This window comes from Anoplopoma fimbria, chromosome 9, assembly GCF_027596085.1.
Source record: "Anoplopoma fimbria isolate UVic2021 breed Golden Eagle Sablefish chromosome 9, Afim_UVic_2022, whole genome shotgun sequence".
Lineage (NCBI taxonomy): Eukaryota > Metazoa > Chordata > Actinopteri > Perciformes > Anoplopomatidae > Anoplopoma > Anoplopoma fimbria.
Window position 1 is genome coordinate 12,009,285 of NC_072457.1, and position 19,383 is coordinate 12,028,667.

The window sequence follows — 19,383 nt, forward strand, 5'->3', positions numbered from 1 at the left end:
CAACTTCATTGTTTCTTTTATTGTTGGAAACACAGAGGGGTGTAGACTGCACAGGTCTCTGAATTCTGGAGTGTGACGTGACGAGAGGACTGTCAACTCCCTGTAACTCTCCATGCAACTTCCTTTAATAAATGTCAACTCTGTGACCCAGCAGCAAATCCCTGGCAGGCTGGGTGGCCGTGTCAGCAGGCCGGTGGGCCGCACAATGTCTGGGCTTGGCCTCGGTGACATGGGGGAAGTGGAGCGAACCGCTGCTCTGTTTGTTCAGAGAAGGGATGTAGGGCCACCTGGAGGCTCCGGTCCAGGATCACCAGACAAAAACATAACTTTGGTGCGTGTCTTTCAGATGTTGGGGCAGATCGCACAACACAATAGAAGTGTGTTTGTATGGATTTGGTCTAAAAACAGTTTGTGTTAATGAAATGCTTGTCCTGCATTTCAGTGCATACTGAATGTGTTTGTGCTGTGTTAATAACACCCTAGTCTTGTCCTGATTTAAGCCCATGTGTAATGCAATCTCCCTGTGTTTGGGTCTGGCCTAGTCTGGCTGTGCAGTGCAATGCTATTGATCCCTATAGCCTTGTGGTCTACAGGGTTCCTGTCAGTAAACGCGATGAGCCGGAGCACCTTCCATTCCCCCTCTTTGCCCCGTGTAGCACTACAAGCTAAACAGCCATCACAGAAACTCAATACAGGCAGACCGGGCCCCGAGTCGTCAGCCGGCAGGAGTGCCCTGCAACGTCCCGCGAGGCTCCGGCTAAGTCAATTTAGTGTCAGTGTAGCATCTCACCTCGTAGAGCTGTTGCCAGCCTAATATGTCGCGCTAATATGTCTCTCCATATGAATTACAAGGCTGTGAGAGGAACCCAGATGCAATAAGTATGGATTAGCTAATGTCCAGGTTCTGTCTGAGTCGTGTTGGGATGGAAGGGGGAAGCTAACGATAGTAATAGCTTCTAACAGGGTGTCTGGCTGTGGCTTGGAGGTGAGATGGGGGCGTACAGGCTTCAGGGATTTCTAAGGAGCTCTGGGAAATAAACTTCCCTCTCTGCCGCAGAAGAAAAGAGAAAGGGGTGAAAGGGGTAACATTGAAAGAATGATTAGTGAAGAAGGAATCTAATGGAAAAGAGTGTGATGGGTTGTTAATGCTATTTTTCTGACTATTGATCTACCTGGAGGGCTAGAGGTGTTTGGGTTAAAGGTCTTGAAACCCTTACCTTGTCTGCTGTTTGTCTGTGTGTTAATGTGTTAACCCATTGATTTGTATTGTGCTTGCATAGTTGCCCTGTGTGTAGGCCAAAGCGCCTGACAGAGGAAGAGTGGGATGTTAGCAGAGCTCGAAAAGAGAAGAAAACAAAAAGGTGGGAGAAGAGGTGAGCGCGTGGTCAAACGGGGGCGTAATTAGGAACCTTGTTACCACTAAACTCTATATATCGATCAGAGATAATTCACATGCACCATATCTTCCACCTCTACCAATGTGCCTAGGTGCTTTAATAATTCATGTTGCGTTATAACTCTTGTACATTGCTGCCCAACACCCATTTACATGTACCTGTTTGTCTGATATAAAACCACTTTCAAGGATTCAGTGTTTTCCTCCTACGTCTGGTTAAACTAGTATAGAAAACATGTTTTATAAATAGGTAATAACTAGGAATAATGGGGCATGTCTCGTGCAATTCACTATCCAGCCTGCATTGTTGTCTGAAAGGAACTTCATTTTACTGTTTACGAAGAAAATTAAAAAATTAAGTAGACACGAGTATCTATGTTCTGTGTAATTCTATTTTTCGTTTAATAAATTTATTGGAATCTTGCTGACATACTGTCATATACTTAAAAATTATGTTTTTTAAGTGCTAGACTTTAGGCAAACTAAAAAGAAGTGGAAATGTTGGGGTAATTGCAGTAGACTCGCATGTTGGAAATTATAAAAAATATAAACTGTAGCCTTTTTTCTTTTACCAGTGGGACCACAACATGTCAGTGATACACTCAATGAAGAAGATATGGTATTTTTTTCTTCAAAACAAACACACACACACACACACACACACACACACACACACACACACACACACACACACACAGGGCCCGTGCTTGCCATTGGCAATCCCTGCAGGCAGATGTGAAGTGTGTGCCAACGGCCTGCTGAGTGAGAGGGCCAGTGTGCCCCTAGCTCAGTGCTGGGCACTACGCTGAGCTGCTTTGATGTATGTGTGTGTGTGTGTGTGTGTGTGTGTGTGTGTGTGTGTGTGTGTGTGTGTGTGTGTGTGTGTGTGTGTGTGTGTGTGTGTGTGTGTGTGTGTGTGTGTGTGTGTTGCAGGGGGAGGTCAGTGAAACAGCAGAGGGACTGTGTAATCCTCTGACATGCCTGTGGAAAAATACAAGGATCCCTCTGACAGTGGCTGAACTAAAGGCTCAGAGGACCAGTTAGTGTGTCCACAGGTTCATGTGTTCTGGCTGGACTGCAGGCTATGTGGCGATGCAGACACACAAACACACACCACACGTACAAGTCATGCGCTGACATGCGTCTAGACACAATTAGGAAGAATTGCATTGTTCATAGTCAGTCTCCTTAGTGAGGTTTCTGGCTTGGTGACACCAATTCTTAAAAGGCTATGTCACTGGCAAGACCGTAATGTAGCCATGTAAGGTGCAGTCCTCAACTAAAATGGCAAGCGGCATTGCTTTCGGCCTTACTCATACAGAAACAAACACACACAGACACACATACACACACAGGCTAGTCCATTAACACAAACAGTTTGGTTTTGCTGTTGGAATGCATGAGGACAGGAGAAGAGTTTTGGCTCGGCCCTCTCTATACTTTGCATAATTGTATCTTACATTTCCTTTAGTCTGAAGGGATGTTGAATTTTAAACAGTGATGGGAACCAGGTCTGATGATCATTAGGTTTTTTTGGCAGAGTAACCTGCTGCCACATGTGAGCGAGAGGTAGCAATACAAATAATGTGTGTGTATGCCTGTGCATGTGTGTGTAAATGTCTTCATCTCTACAGTATGTGGCCTCTTGAGAAAAAGAAAACAGCTTATAAAAGGACATTAAGCATATGAATTTGCCACAGGTCTAATGTGAGCTCTGTGAAACAATAAGCAAGAAAACAATAGTAGACATTTCATCTTCTTATTGTCTAATCGCCCATCTGACTGCCTGCGTATTTCCCCTCTTAACCCTTGAGATACTCGCTAATGGCCCTCACAATGGAATTATTTACTACCCATGGCAGGGGGGCAAATGGGTCAAATTGTGTGTGTGTGTGCGTGTGTGTGTGTTTGTGAGTGTGTGCACTTGTGCCCCTTGTAGTCAGAGTGAATGAAAGAGAATGATGGAATCACTGAAGCACGCAGTGACTGAGAGAAGAGGAGAAAGGAAAGGGGGACTGAAGGAGGAGTACTGAGTGGTGCCTGCTAAAGTGAAAAATCATGCCATGGTGCAAAGGGGCCTGGTTTTGTCCACTGGGAGAAGGGACTACATCTATGCTGGCACTCAAGTGCTCTTAAATACTCTCTCTTTGGCTCTCCTTCTCCCCCCCCCTTTGCCTCCCTCTATCTATACCCCCTCCTCTCCTCATCCCTCTCTTCCTTTCTTCACCAGTTCTCCCCAGGTCCAGTCCAGGTACAAATGGCTATTTGCTGTACAACTCCCACAACATGTTTGTGCTTGTCCCCAACAGCATGTAAAACAAAAAAAAAAGAAAACGGGCCCTTTTTTTTTTTTTTTTTTTTTTTAAACACAAACTGCTCGCCAGAACACAAAAGCCTCCTGAATGGAAATGTCAAAGTGCTATTAGAAATGTCTGCGCAGGAAGCAGTCCCACAGCTTTGCCGTCAATAGTCCTTTAATGCGCCATGGATCTTGGAACAGTCATTGTGTGAGTCTTTGCATGTGAAGCGATTCTACTTGGCAGTCCGTTAATCTGCATTCTAAGCGTGTCACCACAAGAGGTCAATCCTCATTAAAAGATGAAAAAATGACATTAATTATCTTGTTGTTTTTTTGTCTGATCCTATTTGAATTTCTCATTATTAATTGTTATGAAATTGTCTGTAATATAATAGCGATAGCTTTTATCATAGGTGACTGACAAGGCGAAGAAAAACCGAAATGATCAATTCACAGTTTCATATCCTGTTAAGCCCTAATTGTGTTATGTTGTTGAGACAAAATGCTCACTTCTTGATATAGCTGCGCTAAATCAAGAAGTGAGCACTGCTGACATGAGGCCTGTCTGAGAGAAAGGAATCAACGGCGCTGCTAACTGTCACCTGCTGGGGTTAACCCTGAGGTTGCCAACACATTCACAATGTAGATGAAACACAATAGCAGACAAGCCTTTCTCACACCTCCAGTTACAGAAGCCTCTCTGTCAGCTGCGCTAAAATGTGTGTGTGTGTGTGTGTGTGTTTGCACAATAGTGCATGCATCGTAGACATATTTCCCCCCTCTAATTAGCACAAGGGAGTCCTGGGGGCAATCAGAGCCGAGGTTAATGAGAGGAGGAGAGAGCGGAAGAGAAGAGGTAGGGGTGAGGCAAGTAACGTGCACCATGCTGCACTGGTGCTACAATATAATACTCCCTTCTTATCACGCTGTCACCCTGAAGGGGCACCATCCTTACGGCACCCACATTGATGTTCTGGCGTGTGACATATCACATGTAAGTGTGTGTGTGTGTGTGCAGGAGAGTGGCGGTGTGAGACTTTCCTCTCTGTGAGCCCTGATGATCCTTTCACCCATCCTTGTCTCGTATTATCTCTCCCTTTCACGTCTCTTTCTCTCTGGAAGGCCCAAATGTGACAGCATGTTTCCCATATCAGAGAGAATTGGTACACTGAGACACGGAGCTGCCACAGTGGTCTTGGCATCTGTCTGTTCTCAATTGGCGTGTGGCGGTGCTGGAAGGAGAAAAAGCGAAGTCTACCAGATGTCACTGCTGAACATTTCCCAGGCATTGTTAGCGCTGACTCGTACAGTCGGGTGTATCACCAAGACTAATCATCCTCTTGGAGGAATCACTTACGCGTGGGATGATTTTGATTTTTGCAATGAAAAACTAAAATGTTTTTTTTTTTCAGTATATCCACTGGATGTTTAATTTTTTGTATCTGTGAAAAGTTTTTATCCGGAGTATGTTTTACCTCAAATTGACAGTTAACATTCCTGCGTATATACGCCATTTTTTTAAAGGATTATTTTTGGCTTTTTTGGCTTTTTAGTTACAAGAAGAGACAAAGACAGGAGACATCATGGGGAGAGGAAGAGGGGTGCGAGATGCAACAAAGATCCCTGGTTAAACTAGGGCCGTTGCTCTGCGTACTTAAAAGTAATGTTTTCTGACACACTTTTTTTATTATTATTATTATATAATGAAAACATCGAAGATTAAAGGCCTGCTTTTTTAGAGGTCTTTAGAAATAAACTAGAAATGTGCTTTTATAAATTAAGCCTGATTGATAAGAGTGGTGTCATCCTCCGCTAAAGAAATTGCAAATCAAATCGTGGATTTGATGAATCATTACAAAATAATTGATCTTTGTCTTCAGCCTCTCCCGCCACTCCAAAAATATCTTTAATTGCTAAATTACTTCAAGTACTTCTTGGTTCGGGCTCCTCTCTCTCTCTCTCTCTCTCTCTCTCTCTCTCTCTTTCTGTGTGTCGAGGTGAACTACTGTAGACTGGGTTTAATGGGAATGGTGGCTCATGTGGCTGTCACTCCAAACATGATGTGATGGCGAGGAGGGACGGAGAAAAGAGCTTCCTGCATTATTAAAAAGAGTGCTGCCATTAGCGACATTTATACAGTAGAATGACCCGATCAAACTATAGCACAGATATACACATGGGCTGCTGTGCACACAGATGCACACACAGATGCACACACACACTCAGCCTCAACACTGTGGCCTAATAGCCTTGGCCGTTTTACATTTTTTTCCAGGAAGAAATGCCAGGGATTATAGTTGATGTTGGTAATTCTTTCTAAAAAAGCACTGTTTTCAGACATGTTCACATTTTGCTGGTCTTACTGTATTTAGGTTTAGACTTGTGTCACATTAACATTCATTTTATAGTCTCTCATCACTGCAAAACAGAACTTAAGGGCCACATTGATCCAAGCAGAACATTGCTTAAAGATTAAAGATATTAGCTTCAGATGTACTACATATGTTCAATCTGTCACTTTTTTTTATTTTACAAAGGAAACACAAGTCATTTTCCTCCATGTCTCTACGCTCAGCTACCTCTTCCCCTTTTAGTTTTCTGGCTTGTTTTTTGTATCTCTCACCCGTTAACAATAATGCTCGGGGCGGGCACAGATGTATGCAGTAACAGCTACGCTAAGAGAAGAAAAAGATGAGCGGAAAAAAAAGATAGAAGATGAGAGAAAGGGAAACAGACGGGTTACGCTGCTCACAAGCATCACTTGTCAATTTACAGCCGCTGCTCCCTGAACCGCACCGTATAAATTTCCAGTGTGACATCCGTTTCTACTGCTTCCAAGCCGACTGAGGCTCTGTCCCACCAGATCTCCTCCCTAGACACATACTTGGAAACCTTAAGTACAGACATTGTGCCAGATGTAGTCTGCCTTTACTTTTATTTATTATTTTCTTCAGGTTTTGAAATGTTGACTTTTTTTCTGTATTGGAATCACTATGTGGGGATGAGAATGGATGGCCTAATGTCTCAGGGGAGCGCTGCTTTACTGTATTTGATGTGGCCGCCGCCATGCACACAGAGCGCAAGTGATCACACGATAACTCACACGCATACATACACGCACACACAGGAGTGTAGGACAGTAAATCATGCTTGTGATGAGTGTGTGAGTGGGTTTAGGATGAAGAGATGGGCCAAAGAGCACCAGGGGATGTTGCGTATCTAACGGATAGAGAGACAGAGAAAGAAAGAGCAGTGAGAAAAGAGGGAGAGAGGAGCTTGGCACTGCTCATCTGTGAGTGATGGCAGTTCTTCAGGGTTGAGACATGGCCTCCCTTTAATCTCTCTATCCTTAGACATGAAAATGGAAGGAAAGGCAGAGAGCAGGGTGGCTGAGTGGACCAAAGCAGGAACCACTGCTGGGTCTTGTGCCAGATCGATTTTTACTTTATATCGCTTTTATTTTAAGTCAGACAATAAAACTCACCTACCTGCTAACACGCACATTGGATGGCAAAAACAGAAATGATGAGTTGTGACTCACTACGGATATGACTTTTTGTCTTTACTGGTTTGGTGCCAGCACATGAATTCCTCATCACTTTTTAAAGCATCGACTTGTAACAAGTATACCTGACCCCTAGCAAGTCCATCTTAAAATTACACCCCATATCAAAATAGCTTTAATGACTCGTACTAGGAGTCTCTAACTCATATGAAACAAGGTGTAGGTCTCCTAGCCAAGAAAGGAATCTGCAAAGAAAAACATGGCCTCGGAGGAGTATGAGCTAGAGGTGCTTGCACTAATACAAGATTGCGTTATGAGTGCAACACCTGTTTTGACTTAAAAAGTGGAGGCCAGTAGCGAGATTAGCGAAACATGCCCATAAAGGGAGAAGGTGGCTGGGCCTACGCTCTGATAACAACCGACTCCTGCATTTCTTTCAAAGAGCTGAAGGAACTGATGCGGTCATAATGCTGTGGAATTCATTCCACTGCTACACGAAGGCGAACTTCTGTCACTCAGCCAGAGAAAAGGGCCTGACGAGGTCTATTCTTAGCTCTCAAATCACACTGTGTTGAAAACAGATTGATTTTGTGTAGAATATGAACCTGTAAAAACCTCTTAAAACATTAATAAATGGCAAGTTGAATCATAGATGTCGCTACTGGCGAACTTTTAATACTCTCGCCTCAAGGTTTTTAAAGCTAATAAATAAGTAATGAGATTTCTCCTCACTCAACAGGCAAAACATATATTTTCTACCCTATAATCACTACATCTCCAAAGGTAACACTATGGGAATTTCAGTGAGTAATTACAAAGCTTCGAGACATGTTCTGCGCTCAGACCTGGGAATCTGGGAAATCAATGGAATCCGGAGAAATTCCTTTCCTGAGGGACATTGGGTGTGCAGCTCGCAGTGCTAAGGAGACTTGATCTAGGACTGATCCCAGGAATTTTAACACGGTAATTAGGTTTGTCAGCTTGGCAAAGTGGGAAAACGCTTTGTACTGTGTCACCTCAATGGGCTGGATATTTGTCAGGGATCAAGATGGAGACAGCACACCCCATACCTAAGTAGGCCCGCACTGCTTGACAAAGGTGTTATGCCATGCTTAATGTGAGACACTGCAGCTGGCAAAGCCATTGTCGAATTGTCAGGGCCCTTTGGCACATTGTTCAGTGGCTTGCTGTGATTATACTGTCAGATCACTTTTGAGCTGTGGCGGCTGGTGGCAAAGACTTTGACAGCAAGTCAGAGAGGAGTTTAACACCTCACGCTACCGGTGGCTGTTTCCCGTTAAGCATTTTGCAGTCGTTCGTTCTGCAATGTGACGCACGAAACTCTGAGCTGCTACACCAAGAGCTCTGCTCTGCAACTGGCACTACATAAACACACACACACACAGACACACACACAGAGGTACACACAGCCACGCGACTGTGGTCTCTCAGTAATAGCTTTGTACCTCCTGGGGCCTTGCGCTCACCGTTCCTGCTCTTATCTTTGTTTATGTGGAGGGTAGATCATCATGTACAACTGTGTGTGAGTGCCTGTGCACAAACTCACGCAACAAAGTTGTTTAGAGTGCACATGTGAGTAGGAATGCAAGTATGTTTGTGTGCATGTGCGTGTGTGAGTGTGTACTGGGGAGGTGATAAGGCAGTGCCTGGCACCAAAGCCAGTTGGCAATGAGCCTTAGATCCTGAAGATGAGAGCGCAAGACTTGGTTGTGTGTAAGCATACACACACACACACACACACACACACACACACACACACACACACACACACACACACACACACACACACACCGATCCAGTTAGGTGGAGACACAGAGGAGAGCATGCCACAAGTATTTACTGGTGCATGAGCCTACGCCTGAATGTGTGTGTTTGTGTGTGGTTAGCCTGCATGCATGTCTCTGAGCTCACTGAGGTCAGTCACCTGTGGCAGTCTATTGATCTTCCTTCTTCAGAAGGCCCTGTTGTCTTTGTTGATTACTGCCTTTGCCTTCCAACACAGACAGATAAAGTTAGAAAAAAAAAAACTTAAACTAGAAAAGGGCTAGAAAAGTCTGAGAAATGCCACTGGCAGGCCGAGGGCTGAGTGCTGGGAACTGATGTATCATCGAGTGTTAAGCATCATTTCTGGTGACCCTATATCATATCCTGTCTACGCCTGCGGCACCCAGCCCACAGAGAGCAGTGTGCCAGTGACAGCACGGCTCACTTGGTGGTCCCAGCACTCAGCCACTTACCCATTTTATAAGACAGTCTTAAAGAGGACGGAGCCAAACATATGCACGGTGCTGGGAGAGATTTTTCTTTTTTTCCCCCACACTTTTACAAGGGCCCTTTTTGTAAAGGCCCAGGGGCTGGCATTCACCAAGGCTGCATGTGTGTGTATGTCTTAGGTATCCATTTATTATCCATTTATTACTACTATTAGTCCCCCTTTCTCTCTCTCTCCCTCTTTCTTTCTCTCCCTCTCCCGCTCCCCTTAACCTTAGTGAAATTCTAATAAACAATCAGGGTAGCACCATGCTGAGATGCCCTATAATGGGCTCCTAATTAGCCACTCCAAACACAGAGAGCGGCTGCTTCACGCCTCGTTTTCTGCACTCATCTGAGCAAAACTGGATGAATTGATTCCATTTGCTCGCCACTTAATGCACTGATTGTTTATTGGCATGGCTGGGGATAAAAACAAACAAAAAAAACAAAAAAATGTCTTTAAGCTTGCACGCATGCTAATACTAATCAGCATTAAAAACAGGCTGACCTACGGCGGGATCCGACCGACTTTGGAGTTTCTTGGGTTGTATTCCTTCCCGCTGAGGCTTTCCTCCCCTCATCACCTACTCCTCCTCCTTAAACCCCCTTTGTCCACTGCTCCTGTCTGAGATGAAGGAAGTCAGACCAATTGGTAGACGAGAGGTGGTGTCCTACTTTAGACCCGAGGAAGGGAGAGGATGAGGATGTGCAGAGGGCGGGGCTAGTCATCACCTTCTCCTCACACCTGCATGACTTCACTTCAGTCCAAAATGAGACGCTCCATTATGTCTCAGCAAACCATCCCACATTATTTTTTACTCTGCGGTGAACTTCCACAGGTGTCTAAGCACCAGTGTTGGTTCACGGTGAGGTCAGTCAACCTTTTAACCACCGCCACATAACTTGGAGGTACAGTACCGGCTGTGTGCTTTTTGCCAACGACGCCACAGCATCGCGTAGAAACACAGGAAGTCAAACACAGCTGCGAGCCATTGGTGAAAAGCGAGACGGTGACAGACGCGGCACAACCGCAGCAGTCGCCAGTGTGTGGTTCACTAGCATGTGTGTGTCTGTGCATGTGTGTGAGGTCCTTCGGTGTGTGTCACGCTATTCTCCCCCTCCACCAGTCTGCCTAGCTCATTTCCTCCACAGGCTGCCTCCCCGCTACTTTATGAGTGAGAGCTTCTACAGCTCTCACCTCAGGACACACTTCAGTGTCTAAATGTTTCCATTTGTGGGGGAAGTGACACACATTCACTCACTCCACAGGGCACCTACCCATAACTAACTATTTTGCGCACAAGCAGCAGTGAATCATGAAAGAGGTTGGTTAAAATCTGTGCTGTGTGTGTGTGTGTGTGTGTGTGTGTATGGGTTGGTATATTTTTGAGCCTGTGAAGGTACAGTAGTGCACAACTTTGGCTTCGCAGGGGGTATTTAGAGCGTACATATACTTTCAACTGCTGTATTAAGCATCAATCATAATGTGGGCGAGCAGTGCTGGACACTCTACTGTACCTGCTTTTACTGTTTATTATCATACACCAGGTTTTTACTTGTTTTGGGAGACTTATTTTCCTTTACCAACCCCTGGGATTGACCACAGTCCCAAATCACCGCTTATACTACACTAGTGATTTCCACCACACTCCCGAACAATTTCGTGTGACAATCAATACAGGACTATAGGATCCCCCGTGCGGATCGATACAGCGGGGTTCTGCTAGACAAACCAGCGCTACACGAGATCAACACCTTCCCACACTATCATTAGTGTCGCTGACCTTGAAGTAAAATTCAATTTCCCTCTGCGGCAACAAACCCCCGTAGCCCCCTGAAAAGCCACTTCAGAATTCAGAAGCCATTTCCGTCCTTCCAGCGCAGGCGAGACAGGATATTATAACTTATGAAAAGGGATATATGGAGCGAGGGGAATGCCGACAGAAAGAGAGGGATTCTGTTTGAGGAGGTAATTATAACATGACCCCCTTTGAAAAAGGAAAGAGTGCAGTGCCTGGCAGAGGTAAATAAAAATTCCTGATAAGCAGGCTGGCAGATTTCCAGTTTCAATTAGGGTGCGTGGCTGACTATGAGAGTCTCCCATGGGGAGCTTCTGCAGCACATGGGGTGGCAGTGAGGACCTGTTGAGGGAATTCTCCCGGGGAATGGACACTGGGTAAAAAGAGAAAGGCAAATGTGCAGTGAGAGAACCAGAGATCCCATTACACTGATCAGTGTAGTGCATATAACACGGAGCAGGCGAGGAGGAGGGAGAAACAGGGTGCTCAGAGGGGATGAGGAGAAAGAGAGCACCCCATTAATACAGGGAGAATATTCCCTTTTATTCTAATTATGACATGCCAGTGGAATTTAGAGGGGAGAGGAAAAGCACTGGTGGCCGCTGTTCTGCGCTTACATTTGGAGACACCACGAGGCTGACAGAGATAGCTGCTTTACTCAGATATAGATTGAAAGTGAATAAGGTTGTGTGTCTGTATGGGGTGGAGTGGGGGCCATGGGAAGAGATGCAGCCAGAGAATCAAACCAGCATCTCGGATAAAGCTGAAGGATTGGCTGTGAGGCTTTGAAGTCAGCTTTATCGTAGGGATTTGGGAGGGAAGTGGGTAAGAAGGTGGCGTTCATATACTGTGTGTGTGTGTGTGTGTGTGTGTGTGTGTGTGTGTGTGTGTGTGTGTGTGTGTGTGTGTGTGTGTGTGTGTGTGTGTGTGTGTGTGTGTGTGTGTGTGTGTAGCCTAGCGGAGTGTAGCTTGATCAAACCCTATAGGATCCCATGGGAGCCCGAGACCTGACCATGTATGTCAAACATATCATTTTCACTTCCCATGTTTGCCCTGCTAAGCATGTTAACTCCCCAATCCGATTTTCAGAGAGTATCCCCTGCACACACACACACGCCTCTCACTCCTATACTTTTTGGCATAGAATATTCATGATCTTTAAATTTTTACCAGATATGGGGTCACCCATCATAGGTTTGAAATATACATGTGGCCACCAAGCATGTAATGGATGCATTAAAGGGATTTTTAAATGTGGTTTAATTACTTAAGTGTCTCTTGAGGAGAAATTGAAGTGTGTATTGGTTCTTCATTGGGTTTTCTGATGCAGCATCCATGATCCTAGACTGTAGCATATGAACTGCTGCTACTGGCCTGCTTACTGCATGTAATAATATTAAAGTCAAAATTTGTGTTTTTAATCAGTGAATAACATACTAGCAGGGGAAGATAATACGTGTCTTACACTGTATACCGAGTGTATATGTGTGCATGTGTGTGTGTGCAGTTAGTAAAAAGCCAGATGATACTAAACATTTATGAGGCTGACGGTAAAGTGTTGAACCACAGCGAGTTTTTTTGATTCGAGAAGAACACATCACAGTGTTGATTGTTCTAATGTAGCAATGGTGTCACTTTGTAATAGCAATTTAACATACTTCAATTCTCTGCTGAAGACAGAAAACTGACAGGTGAAAGTGGAGGCTGCAGTATAAACTGTGAGAGGATAAAAATGACAACAGATAGACAGGACACAAAATATAAAGAAGAGACTGTTGACATTAAAAACTAAAATGGTGTAAAAAATTACAAAGGCTTGTATGATTAAAATAGCGATAACGAATGACATAAGGGTATGGCACACACTTGTGTTTTGCAGATGCAAAACCTATTACCTAAATACCTTGACAGCTATCTGATAAAATAGAATCAGTCAGCAAATCTTTACCTTAGGTCACTGTATAGCCAAAGAAACAAAAATACAAAGAAAAGCAAATGCACTTCTGCTGATCAAAAGGATTAACACATGGAGATTTGGAGGAATGAAAAAATGGACCCTAAAATAATAATTTCACTTTTCTTTTTCTCAACCTCCGCTTGATAGCATGTGCAAATGTGTTATAAGCATGTCAAACCAAACTGGTTTCATTCCAATATTTTTTTCTAAATTCTAAGCTTGCAGTAGCTTGTGAGGCCTTGTACAATCTATGGTTAAATTCAGACCGCCTTCCAAATCCAATATATAAGAGGGATTATTCCCCAAATTCCGGCATACAATGTAACCTGCTCATAACCTTGCTTCTCCAGCTTGCATTCATTTGAGGCTCTGGTTCAGGATTCACAAGCGAGGGACTGAGGATTTGGCATGGGCAGGACTTTGTGTAAGGAGCTGGCTGTGAGCTTTGCAAGCTGTGAGAAAAGAAAAAGTGACCGTGCTTTGTTAGATGTTTTTTATGATATGTTACATAATATTTGTTTCTGATAAAGCAATTTAATAAAAAAAATCTATACACTCTATACAACCTATACACATAATCTGTAGATTTTATTTTTTTACATTGAACTGGTTATGTTATCAAATGGTTTTAATGCCATAACGATAATGCTCCTCTACCTCTCCTCTCTCTGACTGATCCTCTAATCTGAAATCACATTCTTTTATCTCTGGCTTACTTAGAAGTGAGCGATTGAGAATAAGAAGGGAGAAGACACCCTTAAGAGTGTTGGGAAGGGCAAGTGTGTGTATGTGTGTGTTTGTATATATATGTATGTGTGTGTGCAGGGGGGATGAGAATCACCTTGATTCAGTACACCGGCCCTCTTTGAAGTGCTTGGAGCCCAGCACGGCCAGCACAGAGCCAACCGTAAGCCTTCCAGCAAAGATGGAGCCTGACCTCCCCACCAAATCATAACCATATGAACGTAAGAATTTCCACCTTAGGAGAATGCTTTCTCCCCCGTCCATCTCCCAGGGTGAGGCATTAAGTAGTGATAACAGAAAACAGGTTCTGAGAGAAGGGGAGGCACTGGGAGGTGATGGAGGGTGGAGAGGAGGACAGGAGGAAAATAGAGGTTACAAGTGTGCCGTATGGAGGAGATTGGAGAAGGGGATTGTGTCCAAAAAATGCTGTTGCACAGAGCCTGACTACCTAAAATGGAAGTTTCTCAGGCGAGGATCAAGAGATATGGTGCCCCTTCGCAGTTGACATAGTGAGAGACAGAAAATGGAGAGGGGGAGTGCAACGAGGGGGAAGAAAAAGACAGAAATGTTGAAATGTGACTCTAGCTCAATAAATACCTTTCTAAACCACTGTAGAGAAGCCCAGTGGTACCTTTCCTAAGGCCTCAGGACCCACCTGCAACTGGAAATGGTTTCCTGTCTTACACGAATGCTGTTGCACCCTAATCCAAGTAATTACATCTCATATTCCACATGTGTAAGTACACATGTACAACATTATAGTCACACGTTTTGGTTTTTTTCAAACAAGAGTACAGCCCCCCTCCCGTGGTTCTCCAAAACTGCCACCAGTGTTCATGCTCTTTAGAGAAAACAATATATTTACCCAATAAGTAGATAACAGGAATGTAAGTAGATTATTTTACCGCGTTAATGACTTTAAACACACCCTCATGCACAGGCATCTGCCACCGAAACAAAGGCCATGTTAGACGAGCGTGATTTTGTGGCTGTGTGTGTATGCGCCTGAGTGTGTGTGCAATTAGGGTTAAGACTGTTTGTGTGTGTACAGTATGTCTGTGTGTGTGTGTGTGTGTGGTTGCGTAGCGGCGGTGGGGGTTGTTAGCGGTTCCATCTGGGTCTCCTGGAAGCCGTGTGGAGTCAGGAAAACCACATCTCATAAAAGTGGAGGCAGCCCAATGTTCTACAAGGACAGAACATTACTGAGAATGTCGCTCAGGAAAACCCAGGGCTTCGGTCCATATGTTGGCTGCAAAAGGCTGCGTCTCTCTTCCCCTTTTTCTTTCCACTCATTCTCTCTCTCTCCCTCTACTTATTTTTCACTTGGTAAGGGATAAGAAAAGAGGAAGGCAAAATAGACAGTGTGGAGTGTGGGAGACAGGCCGAGACAGAGAAGAGAGAGGAGCCAGTACTGATAGCAATTCCATCTGTCTGTATCGAACAGAGGAGTGAGCAGTGACAGGCTGTGGGATAGGGTGGAGGTGGGAGGGCATCTGGTGCACATTGGCTGTGGGTCTGTCTGGAAACAACCATGGGAGAGGAGCGAGGGAGTAGAGGGAGGGAGAGAGAGAAGGATGAAGGGCTGAGGAGTGGAGAAGGTAAAAGTCCAAAAAAGTGAAGGGCAAGGAATTCTGGCAACAAATAAATGTGTGTGTTGTTCACAATAATGCCTTGGATTGAAGTCAGGGGGACAGGGGTGAAATAGCAGACAAATAATGGAGTGAAAACAGTAGAATAAAATATGACACATTACTTTCTGTCATCACTATGAGGTGGTAACAGCTTTAATTTGGGGGAATTATTCATCTTTTTTCCCCCAGTTTTCTTTAGTTGAGATATTTCTCTGACCTCTCAGAATCACACAACCCTTTTAAAATCTTAAGATAGTGTGAAATATAAATGGTCTTAACACTTAAAGCAAGCCTGTTTTACTCCTTTTTGTTTAGTTTAGTTTTTTGTCAGATTATATAGAGCAAGATACTGAACCCCCAATTGCTCTTGAAAGCAGTGCCATCGGTGTGTGTAAATAAGAACCTGATGGAGAGCTGGCTCCTTGTATCATCAGTGTCTGCATGTGTGTGTGATTGTTGCCATGTAGTGTAAAGTGCTTTGAGTGGCCTGAAGACTAGAAAGGCACTATACAAATGCAAGTCATTTACCATATGCACAGATTAAATATAATTTAAGTATATTTTAATAAAAATGTGTATGCAGAAACTATCAAATTTGCAGTCAGATTTTGATAAAAGTTTAACACTTATATAAATTAACTTGAATAAGTTATGGAGAACTGAGATCAATTAATAAAGCTAAAGGAGCATCGGATCCCACTTTGCTAACAAAAGGGATCCAACCAACAAAACCATTTATTTTTACAAAGTAAAGTTGGCTGTGTGAGTTTTCAAAATATTTCACAGAACACAATCCAGCTACTGCCACGGTAACGGACACTGCAAAGGTCATTAAAATAACTTTTAAACTCTTGGAAATGTGATTACAGGAGGGAGTTATACTCTTCTGGCAGCAATAACTTGTTTATTAGGAACTTAGATACAGCTAGACACATTATATATTATTGTGCAGATGCGTGGTCGGGTTGAACACACAAACTTGCATGAATACATTTGTTTATGGTAATACTTCGGCAACTGACTGTATGGATATGCTGCTGTACGAGTGTGTTAATGCTATGAGAGAGCAGTTTGTGGAATGAAGGTCAGGCTTTAAACGGTTTATAGAAGGACAAAACAAGAGAGGGAGAGAAAGACAATCATTCATTTTAATGGTTATTGATGTCATGTATAATTCCTCTCCTTTACAAATCAAAATTCCAACCGCTTGATAAGCCATTGCGCTTTTGATAATATTGATTAATTTCTTCAGTTAAAGGAGCCTATTACAAAGATAAATTGCACAGTGTACGCATATTTAGTCACACCTCTACAATGTGAATGGCAGCGAGGATGGACGAGGGCAAAGTGTATCTTGGATGTTGACATAAATGAATTCCTTCTGTAAATCAAAACTAAAACCCTATGGTGACATATTTGTAGTATTTCTTTACTGTGGAGAGTTTATTCTGCAGGAAATCTAAACTGAATAATGATGATCGTTCACCAAATGCATTGGTACGCAGGGTGGTGATGAGACAGCACAGATGCTTTTGATATGAATGAATAATGTTGTACATAAACGTATACGTAAAGTACATAAGTGTTTGTTCACTCGTGCTGTCATATCCTAAATATACTTGTCTGGAAAGAATAGTTTTGGTGATCTGATTCTGCTCAACACTGTCCAGGTGGAGGAAGCGCATAACGTGGGATCCGTAGACAGAAGCACCAAAATCACTGTGTACACTAAAGAAAAAGTTGGTTTATCCGTAGCTTTGTTATTAACACTTGAGGAATATAAATGAAGATAAGAAGAAGTAGGCTGACCATTGGGAGGCGAATCAGTGGGCATTCACTTCACTAAATAATAGCACTAACAATAGAACGCTGTCATGAAGGGGGTGTAACACGCGATTTATAGCAATGAGGCCTACTCTTTCTAATATGACTACTCCGAAGGCCTGCTAGCTATTTAAATCATGCGCTGGTCTGAAGGCAGAATACTGATGCCAAGCTGCGTCTGTGTTTTCTGGGGATTTTTCTCTGTGTGATTGGTCGAATATATAAGTGTGTGTTGTTCCTTCTTCCTGCACTGCATACATTCAGGTGGTCAGGCATCAGAGGAGCTGCAGGTAAACTCTGTCAGCTCGACGTCCTGAGTTCTCTGGCGCATCACTGACACCCATACACACCGACACCCAGCAAACACAATACATCAACACACACACACACACAAACACAACACACACACACACACACACACACACACACACACACATTTCTTTCTCAATCTAAACTTATTGTGACACATTGTGACAAAGTAGCAGAGAAAATGTAGACAAATAAAGGGGGGAACAAAGAGAAAAAATGAAATGTGTGATAATTGAGGCTTGATTTGAATATAATTCAGAAATAGGGGCTATATTTGATGTATAATTATAGTGATTTACAGCATTTCGCATTACATTATAAATGCTTTTATTCAATTTGTAAATCGGTACAAGTGAGTGTTTTTTAACTGCTAAGATCACGGTAAAGTAATTCATCATCAAATGATGTCCCCTGACATCAAAATCAAAAAGACACCTTATTATCTCTCATCTGAAATTCTGTTCTACTCGTTTTATCTCTCTTTAATGCGGCATGGTCGTGGGCGACAAACCCCTGACACAAAGCGTTGCCCGGAGGCTCGAGGAAGATGATTGAATTTCATAGCTACTTACAGGCTAATAGGGCCGTACAATGACTACTCACTGTCCTTAAGTGACTGGCTGCTTCTCGCCGGCGTGCGGCCCCCTTTGAAGCCCTTCTGAGGAGATCTAGAGGATTTAGCCAGTAGCGTGACATGAGGTTGAGCAGTTGAGCAATGGTGCTCCCACCAGCTGACTATTAGAACCAGCTGATATAAACGCAGAGGCTACGACTATGAGAACCACAGCGCTCCGATGGTTGCTCAATACAAGGCCGTCTCACTCTGCAGATTTGGAGCGTTTAGTTGTGTTGAGTCTAGTTTAGTTAAGTTAAAGGGAAATTATTGAAATTCATTTTTTTGTAAGAGCAGAAACAGATAGTCGATTAAATTAAAAAGTGATCAAACAGCAACATTTTTGATTATCATTTCAGTTGTGTAATCAAGCACAAAAGGAAAATATTCTATGCAGATTTGCTGCTTGTCTGTGTTTCATATTATTCATAATTTTATATTTGGGGGTTTTAGATTCACAAGACATTTGAGGATGTCATCTTGGGTTCTCAGAAAAACATACATTTGATGGACAAAATAATTAGTCAATTAAGCAAAAAGATTCTGAACAGGTTTATTGATCATGAAAAAAACGTTTTCTTTCAATTAAGCAAAATAAGCAAATGCAATTTGAATTTAAAAATACAGCAAACTAGTTAATATTACTCAAAAATACAAAATAACTAGGGATATAATATTAAATGACATTATATTATAATTCTTTAATTTCCCAGATTTTCTGATATTCTTTATTTCTAAGGTGTATTTTTACACACTCATTTTTGTATTAATTGTAAATTGTAATCTCAAATAGAAAACCATATTATATAAATGTAGTTCCATATTAATATTGGGTTGCTATTGTTTATTTTTGTGTGTGTGTGTGTGTGTGTGTGTGTGTGTGTGTGTGTGTGTGTGTGTGTGTGTGTGTGTGTGTGTGTGTGTGTGTGTGTGTGTGTGTGTGTGTGTGTGTGTGTGTGTTCTTAAAGACTATAAGAAAAGGGACTGGGTCTGCGAGCGCTTTACTCACAGAAGCTGTTTCCACATACAAAC

At 43.0% G+C, this 19,383-nt stretch overlaps 1 protein-coding gene across 1 annotated transcript in view; it reads right to left on the reverse strand.

Annotated features, from left to right (window-relative positions):
- The window catches only part of bnc2 (basonuclin 2), an 89,880-nt gene that overhangs the window by 19,417 nt on the left and 51,080 nt on the right, over window positions 1–19,383 (reverse strand). The gene's annotated exons all lie outside the window — the stretch shown is intronic.